Consider the following 27,984-nt stretch of genomic DNA (forward strand, 5'->3'; position numbering starts at 1 on the left):
GTCAACAATTCCTTCTAATGAAGCGTCGGGGGGAAGGCTGCTAATGGCTGCGATCCCTTTGGGGCGAAGACCCTCTTTAATCAATTGTCTCATAAGTAGATCAGATCCCGGGGTGTCTCCCATTATACGAGTCACTGTCTCTTTAACCTCGTTCACAAATGAGAGGGGTGTCTGATCTGCTCTCTGCTTCAGCCCAACCAACTTCTGTGTGGCTCTCCCCCCTTTCATGGCTCCAATCTTATCCCAAGCTGCAACATGTGTTTCTTTAACAGTCTCTAGCTCAAACTGGCCATACTGGGCCTGAACAGCAGGGTCAGTATAGGCTCCAGTTCCACACAGGAGGTCAATGGCTAAATCCAGGGGAGTATAACCCCGGGATTTTGCCAGCTTAGAGGCCTCTCTGCGGGCCTGAGCCTTAAAAGCTAAATATAAGGAGGCATCTAGGCACGCGGCTGCAATTTCGTCAAAGTCAGCAGGGGTCCAAGGGTGCGTAGCAAAGAGGTTTTGCATCAGTCTTTTTACATAAGGGGAGCTTGGGCCGTATTTAGTCACGGCCTCCTTAAATTCCTTAAGCATCTTAAAAGGGACAGGGCGGTAGTCTCGGGCTCCGGTAAGGGGGTCCGTAAATACCGGGTAGAGGCCCCAGTCATCCCAGTCCACCTCCTCCCCTTTCTCTATTGCTATGGAGGCACTGGTGGCAAGTAGGCCGGATGGGCGGAGCCCTTGAGGGGATCTCTGAAGGGCGGACAAGGAACACGGGGGATTTTTTGCCTCTGTCTCCTGGCTGGCTCGCCAAGCCTGGGGCGCGGCAGCTGTCCAATCAGCGCGGACTCCTCCCTCCTCGTCAGCAGCCTCCCGGTCCCACCTACTCACGCTCCTCTTCCTGCCACCCCTGAGGACTGTTTGCACCCCTCCCTTCCCGCGCTCGGAAACTTCCGGCCCTGAATCTTCTCCCTGGGGGCCCCTTGTTCCCCCATTGTTTCTTCTAAGTTCCTCCCACGGATACAGGGGAGGGAGTGGCCTTCCCTCTTCCTCTGAGCCCTCTGAATCCGATCCCGCCAACGAGCTACCCACCTGAGTGCTGATTGTTCCTGCCAAAGTCACCTTCTGGGGATGCAGGGCTGCATCCACTATCTTATACACTGTAAAATCCTTGGGGGTCAGTTTTCCCGGGCAGGTGTCATTATAGGAGGCCATCTGCTGCCCTACCACCTTCCATTTATCTGGTTGGATCCCACTATGTTGCACCCAAGGGCAGATGTTCCAGATATTCTCAACAAAAGCACGGCACGTCTTGATAGGTAATTTACGACCATGCTTAGCGCAGAGTTTATAAAGCTGCCCTGCAACGGCCTCTTTTTCCTCCGGCTCAAAGGCGGGAATACTATTCCGGCCCCCCATGCTGTCTACTAGCCGAGGCTGCAATCCTAACAGGTGGCAGAACTGGAAAGTTCCCGTTCGGCAAAAGAGAAGGAGGAAGCAGGGCACAATCAGACAGGCCAGCACGGCAAGGAGCGTGATTAGAGCAGAAGGAGAAAGGGGAGAGAAAGAAAGCATAGTCAACACAATAGGGATATGTCCCTCAGGCAATATCTGAGAGTAAACGCCCTCTCCTTCCTCCCGGTCAGAAACGACCGAGGCTGTCTGGAGAATCCGACCAGCGGATTCAGACTTCCCTAGCAAAATCAGGTCCCGGGTTTCGGCACCACTTGCCGGGTTTTTATTTACAACGCCGGCTTCTTAATGCTAGTCCGTCCTCTTACTCACCAGTCCAACGCGTGGTGAGTCTTCGGGGTACCTCCGGCCCCCACTCTTTGATGGGGGAAGAACCAGACAGAGCGCCTGAGGTGGGTCATGAGTCTTTATTCTTCTGTGATCACATTCCCGCTTCCCCCAACCTCTCAGCAGACACTTTTATCCCCTCTGTCCTCCCTCCCATGAACTCTTACTCAATGAGGGGCCGAGTTCTGTAACATTCCCTTATAAGGTGATTATGTTTCCCCCTCTAAGCGACCGCCAAGCCTCTTCCCCCCGCCCCCAACACTATACATTTCTATGTCTTCTAAATACTTCAAGCAGTTCCCAGCACGTTGTAGGGACTACAATCCTAATTAACTTGACTTGATCCTGTGGGACTTCACCAGTGCTAATGGAAGAGGCTCAAAACAAATTATTTGGTTGATCCAAATGATCTGAGTCATTCCCTTTCCCTTCATATCCCTCCTGGTATCATTTGTTTGAACTGTAATTGGTGCTCTCTCCCTCCCAGGCATGAGAAGAGGGAGAGGCAGTAATGTACTAAAAAGAATTAAGTAGAAAGGAGGCTTGTTTTCTGGAGGCCAGAGCATACTGTTAGCTATAAAGGCTAAATAAGTTCTGGTCTCCCACTGGTTCTCAGAGAGTCATTATACTTTTAATCTATCTAAACTACACCTTTGTTTTTGGAAGCAAGATTAATTAGAACCAAAGGTTAACATGACTTGACTACAGTTTTGCCTTGGAAACCAACATCTAAAAGGGGTAGGAAGGTAGGGTAGGACAGACCTCCTCCCCAAGGTGGTCCCTGTCCCTCATACTCATTTCATGTTGTCCATAGGCCTTTGCCACTGAGCATCACAGCATATCTAGATTGTTTCCCCTAGGGTCCTGTCACTCTGATACCCTTCTCAGCACTCACTATTCTTATTCCAGCCTTTGTAAACAAAAGCCAACCCTTCTGGGGGATGCAGCTTCTGGTGCAACTTCACTAAAAGTCAGAATGCCTTCTAGACCACTGCTACCACCTTCCTCCTATCCCTATTCCCCAGATGAATTTGCCCTAAGTACAAGAATTTATACTTATGCTCTACCTGTAGTGTTATACAAGTCACTCATGCCTCAGATGTTCAATTTTCCTGTCATAAAAATAAGATTATTTCATCAAATGTGGAATAGTCGATCAAATTATTACATATAAACGTAACAGAATACTGTTATCCTGCAAGAAATAATAAAAGGGATAGTTCCAGAGAAACCTGGCAAGACTTTGTGAACTAATGCAGAGTTAAGTGAACAGAAGAACCAGGAGAACAATTACTACAATAATAATTCCTGTCTCTTTGACAAAGTACTTTAGAGAGCTTGACAATCAATGCAATGAGCAAATCACAATCTAAACAAACCAATGAAACTGGCTACTCACCTTTTGACAGAAACAGAGTACTCAGAAGGTGACATAAAAGTTTTAGACACAGTCAATGTGGGAATTTATCTTTACTTAACTATGCATATTTGTTATAAAGATTTTGTTTTTCCCAATGGGTAAGAAGCAATAGGGAAAGTTTTGTTGTTATTCATTGAAAAATCATTTTTTAGAAAAATAAAATAAGACTGAATGAAATAACTTCTAAGGCCTCTCTAGCAAGATTATAAGCACCATAAGTACGGATTCAGAAGAACTATGGATACTTTTTATTTCCCATAGCACTTATTACAAGACTTAGTATACACTTGGTGCTCAATAAATCTTTGTTGATGAGTTTCTCAGAAAATTCAGTAAACCAGAAATTCTCATTCTTTGTGCCTTCCAGTAAATTTAAAAGATATGAGAGACATCCCTTAAGATTTACTTAGGATCTTTAGATTTTATTACTGGGCTTAGACAACATGATGTTATCCTCTTATAATATAGAATCACAGGTTTTTGAACTAGAAGTGACCGTATAGGCAGCTAAGTCCAAGATCCTCATTTTACAGATAAGGAAATGGGGACATAGACAAATTAAGTGACATGCCTAGGGTCATACAGCTAATACAAGTCTTAGGCAGAATCTGAACCCAGGTCTTCCTGACTCCAAGATCAGTGTCCCAAAGAATCTATTCCAATCCCCTAATTTTATGAATAAGAAAACTGAGGCACAGGTTGGTGAAATGATTATTTCTCTACTCCCACCCCAGCTGTGCCCCCAGTTCACACAGCTAGTTAGTTAGGACTAGAACTCAGAATCCTGGACTTCTGATTCAGAGTTCTTCCTCTTTTGCACACTACCTTTTTCTCTGGAAAGCTCTGTGCTGTCATCCATAACTAACTTTAGTGAATTTAATTGAGCTTCCAGCTTGCAGGTGTTTGAGTGCAGGTTCATTTCCCAGAAGCACACTTATTTGTGTTAGCAAGATCCGCTTTCCAGCTCCCATCCTCCCAACCCCCAGGGGTTCATCCCCAGGTTGGCAAATATTGACTGCTCCTCAAGAGCTGTCATTTTGTTTGTTTGAAAAATACCTCTTTTCTTCTTTCTTGTGCCAGATTTTTCCTTTGTCCCTCCTTCTTTGGACATGTCAGTCCCTCAGTACAGAGGTTAAAGTCACTTTGGAAAGACTAGGTTTTCTTTTTCATTAGAGCTCACCTTGAATAAGTAAAACCTTCTGAGATCCTCTAGTCCAGCTAATTGTCTCCCTCCTTTCATCCTCATTATTCTGTTACCCGCAAAGTACTTAACACATGTTTCCTTGAGTGATTAATTACAGTAACATTTTTTCTGTTACTTTTGTGCTCAACTAGGCTGTATGGTCCCTAGAAATCAGGGATACTTTGTCTCTTATCCTATAGGTCCTTACACATTTTTAAAATGTTTGGACCATCCTTGTGATTTCAAGAGTGTAGGGTCTCAGAGAGAAATTTTCACTCTACCAATGAAGAGTAGTACCTTCGCTTCAACTTATATATAGTCTTAAGAGTTGCCTGGGTCACTAAGTCAAGTGACTCTGTCAGGGTCACACAGCCAGCATGTGATAGAGACTCTAACCTAGATCTTCCTGACTGTGAGATCAGCTTTCTATCCATTGTACCTTCTGGTTCACAATAGGTGACCAATTAATCTTTTTCAACCAACTAATTAGATATAAAATCTTCAACTTGAGTAGAGAGAACAGACTCAGTTTCAAGTGTTTGAGGTTTTGTTGGGGTTTGATGGTTATGGATGGAGGACTTGAAAGACTCCAGGATGATGAAAGGTAGAAGATGAGCTGCATGAGCTGCAACCATAGCCCCAAAACACTCTGGTTGTGTGGTCATGAGACAGTGACACAATGTCTTTGAGTCTTGTTTGTGTTCTCTGCAAAATGACAAAAACAATAAATTAAAAATAGTTACCTCTCTCTGAGAGAGAATTCCTCTTCTAACCTAGAGTGATATGACTGGGAGTGAAAGAGGATTTTTGCCCAAGTTGGAAACAAAACCAAAGCAACCCTTAAGGTTACAGATGTATCATCACTGAGCCAATGGGGATAATTTTCATAGGAAAGAATTGATTTGAACCTCTCTGCATACCATCACTAAAAAGGGGCTTCCTGCTAATGAAATGGAAAACATGTGGAGCCAGCTAGATGATGCAGTGGTTAGAGAACCAAACTTGGAGTCAGGAGGACCAGAGTTCAAATTCAGCCTCAGACACTTAATAAATACCAGGTTATGTGACCTTTGGCAAGTCACTTAATCCCATTGCTTTAAATAAATAAAAGTTAAAAAAAAAGAAATGGAAAACATTTTCACTTTTATCTTTCTGTCTTCCTATCTCAAGATACAGATTTGGAGCTGGAAGGGATCTTAGAAGTCAGTGAATCCAATCTCCTGATTTTTATAGAGAAGAAACTGAGCTTCTGAAAGATTTTAAGTGATTTTTCTGGGTTCACACAGTTACTGAGTTTATAAAGTAGGATTTGAACCCAAGACTTCAAATTCAGTGCCCTATCTCCCCTCTCTCCATCTCTCTGAGACTTTGTCTCAGTCTCTTTCTCTGTCTCTCTGTCTCTGTCTCTGTCTCTGTCTCTGTCTCTCTCTCTCTCTCTCTCTCTCTGTCTCTCTCTCTCTCTCCCCCTCCTCTTTTCCCCTTTAACATCTTCCTTCAATCCCCTCTTCTTCTCTGTCTCTGTGATTCTGAATGTTTTTGTCTGTGCCTCTCTCTACCCCCCCTTCTCCTTCCCTTTTTTTAGTCTCTCCTCTTCCATATTAGCTTCCTCAAGAAAAATGAACTACAGGATAACTAAATGGGTCAGTAGCTCAAGTCAGAAAGCAGCCTTGATACTTAATAGCTGTTTGACCCTGGGCAAGTGATCCCAATTGCTTCAAAAGAAATTTTAAAAATGAGCTATTAATTCTTTCTCATTGTGAAAATTACCCTCAATATTTGTATAGTACTTTAAATAATTGAAAAGGAAGTTATGTCTAAAAGAGGCTAATTACAGAAAAAGAGAAATAGAAAAAGGAAAAGAAATATAGAAATTTGAGTAAAGGTAAATACAGAAAAATTTGGGAAGTAGAAGAATAAAGACAGATAGAAAGATAGAAATGTGCCAGAGTCAAAGAAAGATGAGGGAAGAGTTATTTAAGGCAAGAAATAAATATTGAGATACACATAGATGTATAGAGAGTAGTACCTGGGTGAAAGAAATGAAAAGTGATTTTATTCCTTGCCATTCAACTGATGGGATCCCATTTCCCTTCCCCAGATCTATGAGAGCTTGTACATCTCGAAGTGACTCCTCAGCACCAGGACAAATAACTGGCTAGTTTACCCTGGGGTGTATGGAGAAAGTGTGGTGGTGGTGTAATTGTTTAGGCAATTAGTCATATCTGATTCTTTGTATCTCCTTTTGGGATTTTCTTGGCAAAGATACTAGAGTGGTTTGCCATTTCCTTCTCCAACTCATTTTACAGATAAGGAATTATGGCCGGCAGTGTAAAGTGGCTTTTCTAGAGACACACAGCTAGTTAAGTGTCTTCTTGGATTTGAACCCAGGTCCTCTTGACTCTAGGGCTGTCACTCTCTCTCTCCAGTGCAACACCTAACTACCCCAAAGGCTAAAGTTGGCATCTGACTAGTGAAGGAGTAAATAAACCTTACACTCAAGGGTATCAATGTGACAGTATAAACCTGTCCATTCCTCAAATCATTTCTGACTGAAATCATGAGGTCAGAAACACCAGACTTTTTAAAACATAGAAAAGTTATTGATCAGACCATGTTCTTAGCTTAGTGCTTCCAGGTTGAAATAGCAAAATAGAATAGCCATGGGAGAATGATTGGATCAATGTCACTGACTCAATGGGCAAACCAGTTTGGCCAAATAGAATTGTCAGTACAACCTGTTAGTCAAATGGTATATTTGACAAAACTTGCCAACCATTTGTCCAAAATCATAACAACAGCAATAATAATAATAACAGCAGACATTTATATAGCCCTTTAAGGCTTGCAAACCATTTTGCCTGTGTGATCTCATCTGATTCTCACAACCTCTCTGTGAAGTAGTTGTTATTTTTAGCTCTCATTTTACAAATGAGAAAAGCTGGGACTGAGAGAGATGTGTCCAGTCACACATCTAGGTTAAGTGACTGAAGTGCTATTGGAACTCAGAGCTGTCTTGATGCCAAGGCTGATGTTCTTTTGAGAATGCCCTCCTTACTGCAAAGGTGTAGCTACTTGATATAGAGGGATAATCTAGTATAGACTTAGTAATACCTAAGAAAGGGGGCTCAATATCAATGCTTGGAAATGATGGTTATTTAGAAGGCTTTACGGAAAAGTGGGTCTGAAATGGATCTCAAAGGATGGGTAGGATTAGAGGTAGACCAGAAACACAAATGGACTTACTGTGGCATTGTAGTAAGACTTCAGGGGAATGGCCAAAATACAGAGACAGGAGAATGCAGTTCTAGGGACAGTTCTAGGGACTACTTTGATTAGTGGGTTCCTGTTATAAAGGTAAGAATCCTATCTGATGATCTTTTATACTACTGTTAAACTCTATTTATCAAGGAGACTTTCCTAATATCTCTCCAAAAATAGTACTTATTAATGTTCTTTTTTTGATTGGATCCATCAATAGCTAGGTTTCTGGACAAAGAATGAAAATAAAAAGCATTTGACCCCACTGTTATCCCAAACCAGCTCTGTCAGGTAAATGAGCTCATAATTAGGCAATTAAACCTGTGAGAGGCATGTAAACAGAGGGAGAAGTCCAACCTGTTCTTGCGCCACTTCAGGAAGACAAAGATGTCCCCGTAGCTTTCCAGTAAGTCCTAAGAGTTTCTAGATTGGCCAAGGAATATGAACATTGGCAATAAATATTAACAGGCTGCTTAAGTCCTGCCTGGTCTTCTCCCTACCCCCCTTCCCTCAAATTGCCCTGTTGTTTTAAGCTTATTATTTACATTTGAAAGAATGTCTTGGCTTAAGCCATGTGTAGATAAAAATGTATTTGAGGCCAAGATCTTTGAGCTTCCTGTTTTTCATAGGTCAAGACTTTAACCTTTGGAGAGAACTAATGTTAAGTGCTTCTTATAGCATAAATGGCCCTAAGCAGATGAGGTAGTCACTTTAGGTAACCTAGTTTCATTGGTAATGACAGGACTCCCTCTACTCAAGGCCTTGCTCTCCTATCTGATCAATGTCTGAATCCATTTCCTAGAGGGAAAAAAAAACCCCTTTTCATTCCATCTCAAGAAATCATAATACCATAGACTAAGAGTTGGAAGGAATCTTAGGGATTATCTAATTTAGTTCCCTCATTTTATGGATAATGAAACTGAGACCAGAGAGATAAAGGAATTTGCTCAAGGTCATACAGGTAGTAAAGTGGAAGAACTGGGATTTGAACTGACTTTAAATATTCCTTTCTTTCTTACTGCACTGTAGGGGTGAGAATTCAACTACTGTGGGATAGTAGCTTATATTCATATTTAGGGATAAGAAGAGCGGTGATATGGTTATTTCTGAGAGCAGACTTTGATAAGGGTATGAGGGAATTGATAATATGAGGATAAAAGGAGGAAGCACCATGGAAAGAGGGGAAAGATGCAGATATAAGGAGACAAAGTGATACTGACAAACTTAGTAGACTGGAATTTTGCTAAGAGTTGATCTTATACAAAAAAAAAGGCCAGCAATAAATACTTGCTGAAAGAATTCATAAAATGAATATCATTAAAAGGACACCTTAAAATTTTTTACTCATAATTTCTTAGCTTAGGAAGTTTGGGTAGAAATGGTTCTGATCAGTAATTTCCTTTTATTCAGACCTGATTTCTTCAGTGTGATGTCAATCAACAACTATTTGTGAATAATAGTCTTAGAAATTTTCCTGGGGGCACTGAGTAACTAAATAACTTGTCTGTGATCACATAACTAATACATGTTAGAGGAAGGTTTTTCATATTCCAAGGTCAGTCCTCCATCCACCAGGACACTTGACCACTAATAAAAATTTACTTAATTGAGAAAAATATATTTCCTTTTTTATCTCTCACCCAACACACACACAAAAAAAAGAAAAAGATAACTTTTATAACAAATATGCATAGTCAGGCAAAACAAATCCCTGCATTGGCCATATCCAAATATAGATATCTTATTCTGGACCTTGAGTCTATCATTTCTCTCTCAGGAGGTGAGCAATGTACTTCATCATTGATATTCTGAAACTGTGATTGATCATTGCATTCTTCAGATTTCTTAAGTCTTTCTAAGTTTGTCTTTACAATGTCATTTTATAAGTTCTCTTGATTTTGATCATTTTCCTCTGTACCAGTTCATTTAAGTTTTCTCAGATTTCTTTGAATCCTTCCTTTCTTCATTTTTTCCCTTAGAAAATTCTTATTTTGTATCATGAACTAAACAAATGTGAACATTTCAATTTATAAATAAGAAGAGAAAAAAGATTATGGCAATTTAACAAAACTACCTTGTATGTCTATGTTTCATCTGATCTTTTTTATTCTTTCAATGATGCTCTTTTCATTTTTTCTTTTTGGCATCAGCATATCAATATCTATCAATCCTTTCCCCCAATAAAAGTTCTCCCTTATATTTTCCATTTTGTTAATCTATTTCTCCCACTACCTACCTACTGAACATATTTTTTAAAAATAAAAAAATAATCTCCTTATAACAAATAACCTTGGTCCAGTAAAACAAATTCTCACATAGCTTTTTCTGACAATGGATGGCTCTTTTTGCATTTTAAATTTGTTACCTGTCTGTCAGGAGGTAAGTGGTGGTAGGTTGCATCTTTATTTGTTTGGACTTATGGTTTATCATTTGACTGATCAGAATTCTTGTCTTTCAAAGCAGTTTTTCTCAGTTATGTTGTTATTATCTGCATTGGTCTCCTAGCTTTGCTTAGGTTGTTTTGTGTCAATTCATGGATGTCTTCCCAGTTTATGTTGAAAGTATTCATTTCACAATTTCTTAGCAGCACAATAATGCTCATTATATTCATGTGCTATGTTTCCATTTGATGACTATTTCCCAAATGATGGGCAATTCTTTGTCACATAAAAGATTTGCTATGATATTTTTATATATTGGAATTTTTAAATTACTTTACTTTTTTGCTGTTTTGTGAAGTATAACAGAAAGAGCACTGGCCTATGAGTCAGAAGATCTGAGTTATCTGTACTTCTCTAGGAATCAGTTTCCTAATCTGCAAAATGAGGGGGTTAGATTTCCTGATTCCAGTTTTAATTTTCTATTAAAATTAAAGATTTCTATCTTCTAGTTTAAAAAGAGCACTACAAGAACATATAAAATAATTGTTTTAGATTCCTTTCAGGGAACTGAATACATATATATACACATGTTACAATGAGCTTGGAGTACTTCTTTTTTAATGTATATTACCAAATGGATAACTTAAATATACTGTTGACTTAATTATGTAGTTAACTTAGATTACAGTTAACTCCTTTCAAATGGTTCATTGCAATGGATTCTTAATTGGTCTTACCCAATTTCCAATCCATCTTCCATATGGCTGCCAAAAGACTAGGTCAGACTATGTCAACACCTTACTCAATAAACTTTGGAGACTTTCTATTACCTTCAGGAGCAAAGACTATATAAACCTCTCTGTTTGGAAGAACTTTCTTGTTCCAGGCTTCTTGCATATCACTTCCCTCCACCCATCCTAACCTGTTAGATTGTCCTCAAATGTGACACCATTTTTTCCTATCTTCATACCTTTGCCCTATCATCTCTGACTCAAAGGCTTTCCCTCTTTATAGCTGGCTCTTAGAATTCCTGGAATCCTTCAGTGCTCACCTCAAACCAATTTCTTCAAGAGATCTGTCTTGATACTTCAGCTTTCTCAGCTGCTGATGCTTTCCCTCCTAAGATTACCTTGCATTTATTCCATATGTATGTCCTATACACTTGTTTATGTACATAGGTCTCCTCCTTTTCTTTTTCTTTTTGTACCCTTAATGCTTAAGAGTTCCAGGCACATAATAAACCTTTAATAAATGCTTATTGATTGATTAACATAGGGCAGAGATCATGCTTTTTCCTCTTAGATTCCCCAAAGGGCACTGAAAAGACAGGAGGTTAATTGTTATACATTCTTGTGACCTGATTGATAGGCTGGTATTTCTGAAGAGTTTGTTTTCCAAAGGCAGTATTTGTCATGCTAATGAAATCCATTAGAGCTAGGTAAGGGGCAAAGCTTGCTAGGCCAAAAAGTTGATTCAGATGAAACTCGGACATTTGTAGATGTCCTGCTTTTCAGGGAGAAACTTGACCCAGCCTACAGGGAATGGCAATTTCCATTTTCTTTTCTGAATTTAACTACCACCTGGGATTATTCTCTTTGTCTTCACTGACAAGTTGAATAAGTTCTTCAAGCCTCAGTGGACCCATCTGGAGAAAAGGTTTGAATTCTGGCCAGGTGTTACAAAAGACAAATGTGAAGCTGTTGGCTCAAAAGTTATATTGAATCTCATGCAATATGAGAACAAAGAAAAGCAAGGTAAGACTGGTCTCTTCAGTATTGGTGTTTGGGTCTACATGACTAACTCCTTCAACCTCCATCCCCTTCCCTCTCCTCTCTTTTCCACTCCCCTCTGCTTTCTTATTCTCTTCTCTCCTCTTCTCCCCTCATCATCCTTTCTCCTTATGAGTCCTTTTAAAATCCAAGTCAAACTCAATCTCTTAGACAAACATGATACGCTTAAAAAATGCTTGCTTTTTGGATTTGCCCTGTTTTAAACTATCCATCTATATATGTACTCTTCAGTACTCAAAACATGTTTCCTTTCACCTATTAATCTTTGGAGTGAATATGTTGGTATGAATGAATATAACAAAACATGCATTTCTGCCTCTAAAAACACCAACATGTCAGCCTCTAGATGAATGATCCCATACAAGAGGGCACATTGGCCAATGACAGATTGCTCCTAATATATAATCTGAAATAGGTCCAAGTGGTAAATGGAGATTTCAGGTAGCTGTGAACCACCTGAGTTCCCCTAATCCAGGCAGAGCCTTTAGGTGATCCCTGAGCCCTTGCAGAGCACTCTTGTCAACACAGATGGTGAAGATTTACAAGGTGCTTTATATTTATTATCTCATTTGTGCCTTGCTACAGTTCTGCAGAATAGGTATCCTAGATATTATTATTGACATTTTACAGATAAAGAAATCAGGGTTCAAAAAAATTAAATAATTTGCCCAGAGACTGAGATAGTCCCCAAAAAAAGCTGTTTGAAACTCAACTTTCAAAGTTTTTATACTTACTTTACTCTGTTTCTCAATGACCAGATGAACATTTGTAACACATTGCAGAAGATGTCTAACAACTTGTATCACAACTTATATTCCTCTTGTTATAATGACTATAGGTATATATGTGCCTTATCTCCCTTATTAAACAATAAAATCCCTTAGGACAGGGACTATGCCATCCATAGGCTCATAAAAACTTTTGGATTTAGAGCTGAAAGGAACCTAAATCATCACCAAGTCCAAAATCTTCATTTTGTAAATGGGGGGAAATGAAGTATGAAGACTGGTAACTGGTCCATTGACTTCGGTTCAATAATTTGTTTCTGAATTGAATTAAATATGATGGCTCTAGTTGTGATGTACAAAAAATTTGAGAGACATTTCTTCTAGATAATTAATATCTTATTAATTATGTTAATGATATTTAATAATATTAATTTGGCACTCTCAAATGCCAAAGATCCTTTGAGAAACCCACTCAATGCTTATATATGAAAGAAGATTGGGTATTCCTGGGGGTGGCAATCAACTCTGATTGGTTAAGAAGAATGAATATTATAATGAGAAGTAGGTTTATTTCAATGAGGGGCTGGAGGACCTGACTGATCACTCAGTCTTATTCAGCGATTGAGCTCTTATCTTGCCCCACCTAGGGGAATCTAGGCAAATGGGGATCCACCTCAACAACTCCGGTCTGGCTGACTAAAACACAAGAGATGGATTTCACCAGACTAGAATCTCTTTGTAAGGATTTTTCTAGTTGGTGGGACAACAACTCCACCTAGGTAAGATGTAGGCAGGGAAAATTTTGGGGCAAGCTCAGAGATCTTTCAATAAGCTGTCTCATCGTATTGTCTAGGTCATATCAATGTAGATGTTCAAGTATCTGCCTTCTTCAATTTGCAGATTTCTTTTTTGTTTATATTTGTGGTCTTTTAGCTGGGGTGGGGGAGGGGGTTGGAGTCCAAATGAATAAGCAGAGGGCATGGATTGCATTCCCATATGTATCATATAATTTTCCTTTGTTTTGTTGACCATAGACCAAATCCCCAATATTAAGATGGAAAGTTGACTTACCAACTTTTAATTTTTGTGTGGTCTTAGGTAAATCATTTAATTTTTCTGGGCTTCAGTTAACTGATTTATAAATGAAGGAGCCTGGCTAGATGACCACTAAGGTATGAAAGAACTGCATGATCCCATGATCTTGGATCTTCCTTCTGAGAGCCTATTCTGACCTCCTGAAGTTGAATAAACAGATCTCATTACTAAAAACACAGATCAAGAGCATGTATGCCCTGTGTAGATTGGAATCCATAGTGTCATCTTCCTGTGTCACACAAGAGCAGATAAAACATTAATTGAACCATGCATGCACACAATGGAGTTTCACATGTGGAATATGTCATATGTAGAGAATTTCTATGTGAAAATATCTGAGGATATGTACTGAAGAATGAGTGTACCTTGGATGTAGTGTGTATATGGGTGTATATCTCTGCAATATCTGTGTGAGGGAGTCTGTGTCTTTATTTCTGCATATCTGAGGGTGGAGTTAGGAATCCAAACACAGATTTATAGAATCATAAAGTTATGGTGCTGAGTAGGGTCTAGAGATTATTTAGCTCAACCTGCTCATTTTACAGATGGGGGCAAGTGAGAACCAGCAAAGGGAAGTGATTTGCTTAAAGTCACTTAAAAACCACAGACTTAAAGTTATTTAAAGGAGTATAATGGCAGAGATGGAACTAGTATTCAGGACCCTTGACTCCTAATCAGTGTTCTTTACTCATTTCCATAACATGTTGATACAGTTTGGTTTTAAGGAAGGAAATGAGAGAATCTAGGGGAAGAAAAAAGGGAGAGAATAAGAGAGATTTAAGTGAATGTCTGTCATCTGCCACAGTAAAGTTGGTGACTTTCCTTTTGTCCCTTTTTTCCCTCAATGATACTCATACTTCCTTTTCTCCTTCCTGTTCTCCCTTTCTCACCCCCTCCTCAAAATTTGCTCTCAGATCCTTCATTTATACACAAACCTTCTCACAAGGAAGTTAAAGAATTTTATTAAACAAATATTAAGCATTCAAAGGAACTGAATTTTGATAAAGGATCAGAACCTTAAGTTATAAACAAGAATTCTTTGGAACTATGCCCAAAGAGCAATAATACTATGCATAACCTCTTTGTTTCAGCAATACCACTACTAGGTCTGTATCTGAAATCATCTGAGATCATAAAAAAAGAGGAAAAGACCTACATGTATAAAAATATTTATAGCAGTTCTTATTGTAGTGGCAAAGAATTAGAAATTGAGGAGATGCCCATCAAGAGGAGAGTGATTAAAAAGTTATGCTATTCTTTAAGAAATCATGAGTGACTGTACTTCAAAAAAATGTGGGAAGACTTGCTTGAACTGATACTGAGAAAAGTGACCAGAATCAAGAGAACATTGAGCACATTAACAGCAACATTGTGAGATTGACAACTATCATGGACACAACTCCTCTCAGCAGTTAGTGGCCAAAGGCAAGTCCTATTATAGAAAATATCCACATCCAGAAGAAAAACTATGGAGTCTGAATGTCAAACAAAGCATATACTATGTTTACTTTTTAAAACTTCTTTTATGTTTTTTCTTTCTTTTTTCCTGTTTCTTTCCGCTTGGCTCTAATTCTTCTTTTTTACAACATGATTAATATGGAAATATGTTAAATACAATTGTACATGTTCAACCTATATTAGAACAATCTGCCTACCTGCCATGGGGGAGGGAGGAAAGAAGGTAGGATAATAGAAAAATATGGAACTTAACAACTTGCAAAAGGATGAAAGGTGGAAATTATCTTTGCATATAACTGGGGAAAAAAGATTGCTGAGGGCAAAAATATTAGTATCATCTAATATACTCAGGTAGGATTTCAATGGGAGGAAGCCCAGTAATTTTCCTGGCCATTGTGAAGGCACCTTAAGGTTTTGTACTACATGTAGGTCTCTGATCCCTCTACTTTGTTTTTTATGTTTTTGTTTTTTTAGATTTTTGCAAGGCAATGGGGTTAAGTGGCTTGCCCAAGGCCACACAGCTACATAATTCCTAAGTATCTGAGGTCAGATTTGAACTCAGGGTCTCCTGACTCCAGGGCCAGTGCTCTGTCCACTGTGCCACCTAGCCGCCCCTCCCTCTACTTTGTTAATGGTTTTCAGATTAAAATCCAAGGATCATCTTGGTGCCCACTCCCTTCTTTTTCTTTGTCCCCTTAAATACACATCAATCCAGGGAATTTGCTTTGCCCTGTATGGGAGCAAAACTCTTGTCATAATATTTTGATTCTCTACTACACTAGAGGCTCATGATCAACTTTTAGGAAACTACCAGTAAGTCATCTCAGAGATGATGGAAGATTGACCAATAATAGTCCAGGCCTGGAAATAAGTGCAGATATTCCCTGCTTTCTCTTAGTATAAGAGAACATATGAAACTTGGGGGTCTTTTTTGTGTCATGGTACCCCTTCTCAAAGCAACACCTTTAAATGGAAAAAATAAAATGTATAGGATGACAAAAGAAACTAATTATGTTAAAATATATTTATCAAAAAATTTCTTAAAGATCAAAACCTCAAGTTAAGAATTTTTGGACAAGATGATCTCTGACATCCCTTTCATCCCTGAAATCTTACAAGTCTGAATTTCTTTATTTCTTTTCTCTTAGAAATAAACCCTAGAAAATGTCTCCTCTCTAGTTCAGCCCTCATCATCTATCTCCTGAATAATTATCTAGTGTATATGGTAGCTGGAGTCAGAAGGGACAGAGGCAGGTACAGCAGATGCTGGAAATAGGCCCTAAGATAGGGTGGAAATAATTGAAGAAGTTGAAAAGGTAATTAGGAATCTGGAGTGGCAGAAAATTGAACTAAATTATTGAACCATAATCCAAGAAAGCCCAGAAACTTCATGTCTTGAGTTGAAGATCAGGAAAGGTTTAGAAGAGAGTGAGAGATGAAAACCTTAAAGTTGAAGACCAAGTTCCCTTGGATTGACTTCAGGAAGGATTGGATATTTTGGGACTGTAGGGGGAATTCGTTTTGGGGTATGTATTTGACAAAATGGTCACAGGTCACTCATGAAGAATCTGATTCTGGATGATTGACCACATCACTACCATTCCAATTGTGGAAATTTTTTTTCCAAAGTTTTCTCCTTCTCCCAGGTAAAGCAATGGACCCAAAGTCATGAAAATCTGAGCTCAAATCTTCCCTCAGTCAATTTACTAGCTGTATAACATAGAACAAGTTATCTATGCTCTATCTGCTTACATTTCTTCATCTGTAAAATGAGGATAATAATAGCCTCTACTTCTCAGATTTGCTATTAAGAATAATATGTGATACTATTTGTTGCAAACCTTAAAGTTTTATCCTTTATTTGTTTGTTTTTAGATCATGTTTTCTTTCTTTTTCTCACACTCTTTCATAGGTTCAATTATTAGCTTTATTCAGATGACTTCTAGATCTATATATCTAGCCCTCATCTGTCTTCTAAGACAAACTGCCTATTGGGCATTTTGAGTTAGATGTTCAATAGGCATAGCAAATTCAGCATGTCTAAAACAGAACTCATCTTCTTCCACCTCTTCCAACTCTATCCTCTTTTAAACTCTATTTCTTTTTTAATATTATTTTATTTTATTTTTCAAATTACCTGCAAAGATCATTTTTAACATCTTTTTGTAATATTTTGAGTTCAATATTTTTCAACCTCCCTTCCCTCCCCATGACAGTAAGTAATCTGAAATAGGTTATACATCTGCAATCATTTTTAACATATTTCCATATTAGTCATGATGTGAGAGAAAAATCAAAACTAAAGGTAAAAAAATGGGGAAAAAGAAAAAATAAAACAATTTTAAACCATGAACATATACTTTGTTCTGCATTCAGGCTCCATAGTTTGTTTCTCTGAATGTGGATAGTATTTTCCATCACAAATCCCTTAGAATTGTCTTTGATTATTGTCCTGTTGAGGAGAGCTAAGTTGATCTTCATACAAGGTTGCTATTAATGTGTACAACTCTTTCCTGGATCTGTTCACTTCACTCAGCATCAGTTCATGCAGGTCTTTTACAGGTTTTCTGTAGTCCACCCATTCATGATTTCTTACAGAACAATAGCACTCCATCACATTGCTTTAACACAATTTTGAACTTCCCTATTTATGTTAAGGGTACCACTATCCTTCCAGTCATACAGATTTGAGATTAAGTTCCTGTCTCTCACTTACCCCCATATCTAATTGTATCCAAATTAAGACATTGCTATGTCCACAATACCTTTTGAATATAATTCCATCTCTTCTAAGAGTCTCTATTCTAGTTGAGATTCCCCAAATCATTCTCCTGGACCATTAAATAGCTTCCTGATTAATCTTCCTGTGTCAAACTCTCTTCCCTTTCTAAACCATCTCCTATAAATACACATACACATACACACACACACACACACACACGCATGCCAAAGTGGTATGTGCCAACATGTTACTCTCCTACTCAATAAACTCCTTATTACTTCTCGATCAAATATAAAGTTATAGTTTTATTACACATTCCTCCTTTTTATGCCTTTACTATGCAGGTCAACTAGTCTTCTTAGAAGAGAATAGACCCTAATCAGAGCAGTGAGGTGGTGTAGTGGATAGAATAGTGGGCTTGGAGTTGGGAAGACTAGAGTTTGAACCCAGCCTCAGACAGTTGATATTTTCTATCTGTGTGACCTTGGGAAAATCATTTAACCCTGATTGCCTCTCATACTGGGCCATCACTAATTGTCCTGATTCATATTGGCCACTGAATTCAGATGGCTCTGGAGGAAGAAGTGAAGCTGGTAACTTAGTATAACACCTCTTCATTCAAATCCATTTCACATACTTGTCATGGCATGATGTCATGGTCTTCTTCAAGAATGAAGAACAAACATCAGGACCTAGTCTTCTTAATCTCCCTCATACATAGCATTCCATCTCTCACCAATGTGCTTGGGGTTTATACTTCCTTTTTACTCCTAATGTTTAGAATCCTTGGTGTTCTTCAAGGCTAAGTGCCACCTTCTGTTTTCCTGATCTTCCCAAGATACTAGTTCCTTCTTCCCCAAAATATCTTGAATCTGAGACAGTTAGATGGTGAAGTGAGTAGAGTACTGACCCTAGAGTTGGAACTGAGTTTAAATTCAGGCTCAGACCCTTGACTTTTATTAGCTGTGTGACCTTGGGCAAGTCACTTAACCCCAATTACCTCACAAAATAAAAGTATTGTGAATCCATTTTGTATATCTCTAAAAAAATGTAGATTTCTTGCCTGTATCTATTATAAGCTCCTTCAGAGTAGGAAATATTTCATTTTTGTCTCCCTTGTATCCCTTGGGCAGAGAATAGTATCTAAATATAGAAGGGGTTCAATAATTACTTGTTGACATTGTTTTCTCCCTCATCATATTCAGCTACCTGAGTAGTCTTGTGCCATTATATCTTGTCTCATCAATTCCAAAGTTTTTCAGAGAGAGACTTTGAGAGAGTCCTTGTATCACTTCTTTTGACCTCTGTATGAGCTCTTGCCCTGTGTGAGTTATCTGTTAAATAGTCTTGTAGGCAAATGAACATTTGGCATTTGAAGAACTTGGCTAGTCCATTGAAGTTGCACTCTCTTTAGCAGAGTTTGAATGCTTAACAGTTCAACTTGAGAAAGGAGAATTTTTTTAAGATAATTCAAAGGAAAGTAATTCTGTTTCCTGGCATGGTTCTGGAAATTTTACCAGGTTTCACAGGCATACAATGACATGGTCAGCACAGAGGCTCTGTATATCTTCAGTTTGGTAGGCAGCTTACTAACTCTTCTATCCCAAACTTTCCTTCAGAACCTCCCAAAAAATGAGCTGGCTCTGACAATGCATGTGTCAACCTCATCACCTATATGCACATCTCTGGAAAGTAGATTGCCAAAGTTCATGAACTTATCCAAATCATTCAAAATCTCTCCATTTGTTAAAATCAAAGGTCCAATGTATGGAAAATGTGGGACTGACTGGTAAAGAACATCTGCTTTCTTGGTGTTGTCACATCAAAATTAATACAAGTGGCAGAAAATCAGTCCATATGCTATTGCATCACAGCCTCAGAGGCTGTTATGGAGTGCACAATTAACTGTGAACAAAAAGTCACGCACCAACTCTCCTTCCATTTTAGTCTTGACTCATAGCTTCTACAAGTTAAATAATTTACCATCAGCTACCAAGGTAACTGACCTTGATGCTATATTCATCCTTGTTGAAGATGTCTGATAACCTGACTGGAAACATCATACTAAAAAGTATGGGAGCAAGAACACAGCCCTGCTTCATTCCACTGGTGACTAGGAAAACCTGAGAGCATCATTCATTATCCAGAATTCATGCAAGCTATACCATGTGGAATGGGGAGATATGCAGATGATACCACTCTGATGGCAGAAAGAGAAAAAGAATTAAGAAGTTTTTTGATGAGGGTCAAAGAGGAGAATGTAATAGCTGGTTTGAAGCTCAACATTAAAAAAGAGCTAAAGGTCTCATCACTTCCTGGCAGGTAGAAGGAAGAAATGGAAGTATTTTATATTCTTGGACTCAAAGACCACTGCAGACAATGACTGCAATCATGAAATCATGAGATTAAAAGATGAAAGCTCCTTAGAAGGAAAACTATGGCAAATCAAAGCTATAGTTTTTCTAGTAGGAATGTATGACTGTGAGAGTTGGTCTAAGGAAAGCTGAGCACCACAGGATTAATGCTTATAAAATATAATAAAGGAGAAGACTTTGAAAGATCCTTGGACTGAAAGAAAGTTAAATCAATCAGTACTTAAAGAAATCCTGCAAGGAAATCAAATACTGAAGCTGAAACTTAAATAATTTGGCCACATGATGGGAAGAAAGGATTCACTGGAAAACACCTTGATAATGGGAAAGACTGAAGAAAAAAGGAAAAGGGGAAGTCAAAAGATGGGATGAATAGTCATGGAAACAGTTAATGTGAACTTGGATAGAGCTAGTGGAGGACAGAAGAGGAAAGAAGACCCTGGCATCCATGGGGTCACAACATGACTGAACAATAGCAGTTAAATTGTATGTTCCTTTCAAATGGGGATTTTTTTTCCTTTGTACTTATATACTTAGTACATAAAACAGTGCTCAACATAAAGTAGTAGTTCAATGAATCTTTGTTTTTAATTAATTGATTCTGTACCTCTGTTGCCTCAGAAAGTGAAGTCTAGGCCAGGACTGGATTTCTCACAAATACCTTTTTTCCCCTATGTATAGGCCATACCTCTTTTCAAAAGATTTGGGGTCTAGGGGTGGCTAGGTGGTGCAATGGATAAAGCACGGGCCCTGGAGTCAGGAGTACCTGGGTTCAAATCCGGGCTCAGACACTTAATAATTACCTAGCTATGTGGCCTTGGGCAAGCCACTTAACCCCATTGCCTTGCACTCATTGTTTTGCATTTGTTATTGGTATGTTAAATTGTTTTGCCATGTTCTGTCCAGAAATAGCTCAGAAAAGATTTTTGTTCATTGCTGAGTTCAAGTTCAGATTGATCCAGTTTGCAAAAGTAAATGGAAATTGTGCTACTGAATATCAGTTTGGTCCTCCTCCAAATGCCAGGGCAGAAGAAGGCCATGGGAAGCAAATTGGTAAAATGGCGTGAGTTAGAGAGGGAGTTGAAGAGATGGATTGAGGAGCAAAGGGCAAGTAGAATTCCTGTTTCCATAAAGATGGTTCAGCAGACCACCAGATGAATTGTTGATGAAAAAGAAGTTATTGATTTCAAAGGAGACAAAATTGGTGTTTCAGGTTCATGAAACAGAATGGACTAAGCATGTGTCCACATACCAGATTGCCCAGGGAGTGTTCTTGGTCAACCCCAGACCAGAATACAGGCAGGAGAGCAGTTAGAGCCTCTGTTAATCCAGTGATTTGTCATCACACACAGATGAAGATGAGCTGATGGATGGGAGTTTTGACAGTGATGAGTTGTATGAATTTTATGATGAATAAAACTTGAGTTCAATAATTTTATGTGATACATTTTTTTCAAATTCCAGGCCCCAAAATTAAGGTGTGTCTTATACATGGGAGGGTCTTATACATAAAGAAACATGGTACATAAATTGAGAAAATGGTTAGCATTGAGCTAGGACTTGAGGACAAAGGTATTGTTCTGCCCGTGAATGGATTGGAGAAATTAAGGAAGACTTCATAGAGGAAGAAGTATTTGTACTGAGTTTAGAAGAATGGGTAGGATTTGTATAACTGGTGAGGAGGAAAAAAGGAGTATTATAGCTAGAGTCACAGCATAAACAGAAACTGGGTAAGGAATGAGAATAGTGGGAACACAAGAATGAGATTAGTCTCATTGGTACAGGGTATTCTTGAAAGAGTGTAATGGGAGATCAGATAGAATAACTAGGTCAGAACCAGATTGTGAAGGACCTTGAATACTATTTGTTTGGACTGAATTCCTTAGGCAAGAGGGAGCCACCAAATCTTTTTCTGAGCAGTTACAAGACATTTATAAAAGGAAAGTAGTTCAGTAGGGAGATGAAGCTTTCAGCAATGAATAAGATCATTGGAGGACTTAGAGAGGAGGCAGTTTGGAAGTAGTTGTAATTACTTATGTATAAGGAAATGAACCTGTGCACTAGGATATTAGTAATGGGAATGAAGAACTCATGAGAAATGCAAAAGGCATTACAAAGAAGGGGTTGACAACAGGCAGTAATTGATTAAATAGAAATGATGCAGGACAGCAAATAGTCAAAAAAAGTGATAATTTTTGTAGCTGAATTGGTAATGCATTATGATAGCCAGTTGTTTTCACTTTTTTTCCTTCTCACAGTGGAATTAAGAAATGGAACAAAGGCACAAACTGATTGCCTTTGGGGCGTCTCTCTATGATGCAAAGTATTTTTCCAGTCCATTGAACCTGGGCCATGTTGTGTTAAATTTTCTTCTCAATACTTGGTTAGATGCATAATGAATGGGAATTTAATCCATATGCTTCTTATTCCTTTACACTCCACTCTTCAAAATCCTGCTTTTAAAGAGTTCTTTGATGTCCAATAAGACCCTGAGTCTTATTATGAAACTTTTTAATGCTCTCACTCTTCCTTTCCTAGTTTTTTTTTAAATAACGGAAGTTGTGTTTTTCTGAGTCTAAATTAACTCAGACACTGAAAGGTTCACGTTCTAAATTCTAAACCAGTGAGGTTCACTTGGACTCAAGACTTGGCAAATGCTACTCTTCCAATCCAGGAAGTTCCAGTTTCATTCAGGAGATCTCTCTTCACATTTGCTGAGCCCCAACAGTGGGTGAGATATTGCCCAAGAAAGTAGGAAAGAGAAATCCTGTTCAGTTATTCCTTAATTGCACAATCCAGGGTAGCATTGCAGAAGTAGAGAAAATGAGTATTCTCTTGGTATGGTTTGAAGGGTGACTAAACTGCATGGGTCTGAAGGGTGAACTGCATGTTCAATAGAAGCAGAAAAACTTTGGAAGTTGGTTGAAACTAATCATGTGACCAAAAGATGCTTTTATTCTTCCAGAATCAATCATTTAATGAGCCCAGTGATGCATGACATGCAATTATTAGTCTGTCCCCATAAAGGGCATGTATATTCATTTATTTCTTTTTAGTCTTAGCTTTTTAAACTATGTCTACTCTTATACCAATACCCGTAATGGATACTTGGGTTTTAAGAAGCTTGAACACAGGAGAAAGCAAAATTAATCAAGACTCTGACAATGAAAGAAACATTCAGAAACTTAATTCTGGTACATAATTCTATTATAAAAATATTAAATACTGAAGAAACACAAATATGGTCATTTGTATTTATTTCCATAGCTACTGTTATGTAGTATATTATCACCTTAAAAAAATAGTCCCAATGTTATGGAATAAAACAATCATTTAAAAACAAAAGAGAATGAAACTGAAAACAAAACTTTCAAATTATTAAAGGGAGAATATGATTACCTGAAACAATTCTAAAAATATTACATTCTATACAGCAATAAAATCACAGGTCTGGACCCCTTTTCCCTTTCAAAAAAAACTTACTGTCATCATTTCTTTGACATATAAATCATTGTTGGTATTATGCTATAGCCATGCCTGCCACATATATATTCACCGCCTTTTTGTTCACTTTAAATTTAAAATTTTTAGAGAATATGTAGTTCTGTAATTCATAGGCATATAGCAACACCAAGAAAATCTTGATGTTTAAAAGATATGTTTGAGGTATTATTTTTGATGGCATAGTGAAGTTTGCAAAACGTTTCTACCTGTTCTTCAATTTTTAGCACAGATTATTGTGTAATTATCTTTCTCTCTTCTTCTCTGAGATCTATCTATTTATCTATCCATCTATCTATATTTGTCTAATTTTATAGACTTCTCACCCAACTACATCTTATAATTTGGATATATATACATATATATATATATATATTTTGCTTTATTCATCCATTTAATTTTTCCTATGTGGATTGTTAGAGATTTGCTCTTTTGATTCTTTAAAAGCACTTTATTTTTATTAATGCTTTTTGTTCTTATATCACATTTATTCCTGAATTTACATATTTACATCACCTCTCACCTAAGAATTACATTCAAAGATCAAATATTTTAAAAGGGTAAAAGAAAAAAATCAGCAAAACTAAACATGATCTGACAATATTTCAATATTCCACAAAGATTCTGCCTTTGCAAAGAAAGGAAGGATAATTAGGTGCACCTTGGATAAAATGCTTTTGTTTAAATCCAGTTTAAATCCAGCCTCAGACACTTGCCAAGTGTGTGGTGCTGGACAAGTCACTTCACCCTGTTTGCCTCAGTTTCCTCAACTGTAAGATGTACTGGAGAAGGAAATAGCAAACCACTCTAGTATCTTTGCCAAGAAAAGCCCAAATAGAGCCACAAAGAGTGGGACATGACTGAACAACAACAATAAAAGAAAAGGAGTGTATTTTCTAATCTTTTCTTAAGGGCAGGGCTTGATTATTATAATTAAACAGCATTCAGTTTCTTTTTTGTTTTGTTGTTTGTTGTTTTTATTGTTTGTTTATATTGCTCTAGTCATTGTGTATACTGGTTTTTCTGGTTATACTTACTGGGTATTAACCCATATAGCTCTCTCCATGTTTCTTTGAATTCTTTCTGTAATGGAGTTTTGGCTCATGCTTAAACCACTTGAGATGGTATCACTCATGTGGTAGATATGAAGGGACCTGCTTCTGGGAGATAGAAGAACTGGTACAAGCTTGAATGTTCGGCATTGGCCTACTATGTGGTTGGGTGTAGCAAGAACTGCCTACTTCTTCAAAACTCCTTGGCAGAACACCATCAAGACTTTTCCTGTATTCTTATAAGAGGGTGAGTTTCTTTCTCTCACACCATGAGATAAAGGGGAAGAACTCTACAGGGAGTCATAAAAGGTAATACCTGACTTTCAGACAGTAGAGCCAGATTCAACCCAAGAAATTTACAATCTCTTATGGTGTAGCTATATTCCATTCCATTCTTGTACTGCAATTTGTTTTGTCTTTCCCTAAGCTGTGGACATATATTTTAGTTTCTAATTCTTTGCTATCACAAAGATTCCAGCTTATTGGGGACTTTTTTATTTTTACTTTTAATCTAATTGGAATATATGCTAAAGGGGATGTCAGTGAGTTGAAGGGTATTTACAATTTACTGATATTTTACTTCCATCAACAGTTTATTAATGTACCTTTCTTCACACATGGTCTTCAACATTTATTGTTCTCTTTTGTCTTCTCTGCCAATATGTTGAGCATATAATGAAGCTTCCCAGGTATTTTAAATTGCAATTTTTTAATCAATAGTAATTTGAAATATTTTTCCATATAATACTTGCTAGCTTGCCTTTCCTCAACTGGAAATTTCCTATTTATATCCTTTACACACCTACCTATTGGAGATTAACTCTTTTTTTTACACATTTGTATTATTTTTTTATATAACTTGTATAGCAGATCATTATTAGGTCTGCAAAAAAACACCAAAATCTGTCACCAAATTCTTTGACTCTCTTAAAGTTCTAGCTACATTTATTTTGTTCATGAAAACAAAAACTTTTCAATTGTACATGATGATAATCACTCATTTTCTATGATCATCTCTATCCTTTTTCTGTATCATATAGTATTGTTTCCCAACACATATTTGAGAAAGGTATCTCCTATTCATATCAAAAATTTAAAAATGATGTTATTTTATATTTGTCATGCATCTATTTGGAATTTATGGTGTTATAGAGTATTAGATGATATAGTTCTTTTTCTTTCCAATAACTATAGATCACATTTATGAGATGCTTTAGTATTCTAAGGAATGAAGCAATCATCACAATGTCATCTGAAAGGAATGGACTATCTATAGGACTTTCACACCTTTGGAGAATTCTTTCTTTTGGACTCTGTCCTAGACATTTTTTAATGACTATGACATATATATGTATGTAAGTATGGAGGGGTATTAGGAATTAGAGGATCAGACAATTTTTAAAAATTAGTTTTCATGTCCTTTCTTTTTTAAAAAAAAGATTTTTTTTTATTTTGAGTTTTACAATTTTTCCCCTGATCTTACTTCCCTCCCCCCATGCCCCACAGAAGGCAATTTACCAGCCTTTACATTGTTTCCATGGTATACATTGATCCAAACTGAATGTGACGAGAGAGAAATCATATCCTTAAGGAAGAAACATAAAATAAAAGAGATAGCAAGATCAGAGAGTAAGATATCAGTTTTTTTCCTAAATTAAAAGTAATAGTCCTTGGTCTTTGTTCAAACTCCACAGTTCTTTCTCTGGATACAGATGGTATTCTCCATTGCAGATAGCTCATAATTATCCCTGGTTGTTGCACTGATGGAATGAGTAAGTTCGTCAAGGTTGATCATCACCCCCATGCTGCTGTTAGGGTGTACAATGGGTTTTGCTCTTCTCTCTCAGCATCAGTTCATACAAATCCCTCCAGGCTTCCCTGAATTCCCCTCCCTCCTGGTTTCTAATAGAACAATAGTGTTCCATGACATACATACACCACAGTTTGCTAAGCCATTCCCCAATTGAAGGACATTTATTTGATTTCCAATTCTATGCCACCACAAACAGGGCTGCTATGAGTATTTTTGTACAAGTGATGTTTTTACCCTTTTTCATCATCTCTTCAGGATATAGATCCAGTAGCGGCATTGCTAGATCAAAGGGTATACACATTTTTATTGCCCTTTGGGCATAGTTCCAAATTTCTCTCCAGAAAGGATGGATGAGTTCACAGCTCCACCAACAATGTCCTAGATTTCTCACAACCCTTCCAACAATGATCATTGTCCTTTCTGGTCATATTGGCCAGTCTGAGAGGTGTGAGGTGGTACCTCAGAGATGCTTTAATTTGCATTTCTCTAATAAATAATGATTTAGAGCATATGACTATGACTATGGATTGCTTTAATCTCCTCATCAGGAATTGCCTTTGCATATCCTTTGACCATTTGTCAATTGGGGAATGGCTTTTTTTTAAAATTTGACTCAGTTCTCTGTATATTTTAGAAATGAGTCCTTTGTCAGAAATACTAGATGTAAAGATTGTTTCCCAATTAACTACATTTCTTTTGATCTTGGTTACAGTGGTTTTGTCTATGCAAAAGCTTTTTATTTTAATGTAATCAAAATCATTTAGTTTGTTTTTAATGATGTTTTCCACCTCTTCCTTAGTCATAAACTGCTTCTCTTTCCATAAACCTGACAGGTAAACTACTCCTTGATCTTCTAGTTTGCTTATAATATTGTTTTTTTTTTATGTCTAAATCCTGTTTCCATTTTGATCTTATCTTGGTATAGGGTGTGAGGTGTTAGTCTAATCTAAGTTTCTTCCATACTAATTTTCAATTTTTTTAAATATTTTATTTATTTTGAGTTTTACAATTTTCCCTTAATCTTACTACCCCCCCACAGAAGGCAATTTGTCAGTCTTTACATTGTTTACCTGGTATACATTGATCCAAATTGAATGTGATGAAAGAGAAATCATATCCCCAAGGAGGAAACATAAAGTACAAGAGATAGCAAGATCAGACAACAAGATATCAGGGGTTTTTTTTCCTAAATTAAAGGTAATAATCTTTGGTCTTTGTTCAAACTCCACAATTCTTTCTCTGGATACAGATGATATTCTCCATTGCAGACAGCCCCAAATTGTCCCTGATTGTTGCACTGATGGAATGACTGAGTCCATCTAGGTTGATCATTGCCCCCATGTTGCTGTTAGGGTATACAGTGTTTTTCTGGTTCTGCTCATCTCACTCAGCATCACTAATTTCCAATTTTCCCAGCAGTTTTTATTGA

Source organism: Macrotis lagotis, chromosome 1 (genome assembly GCF_037893015.1).
Source record: "Macrotis lagotis isolate mMagLag1 chromosome 1, bilby.v1.9.chrom.fasta, whole genome shotgun sequence".
Classification (NCBI taxonomy): domain Eukaryota; kingdom Metazoa; phylum Chordata; class Mammalia; order Peramelemorphia; family Peramelidae; genus Macrotis; species Macrotis lagotis.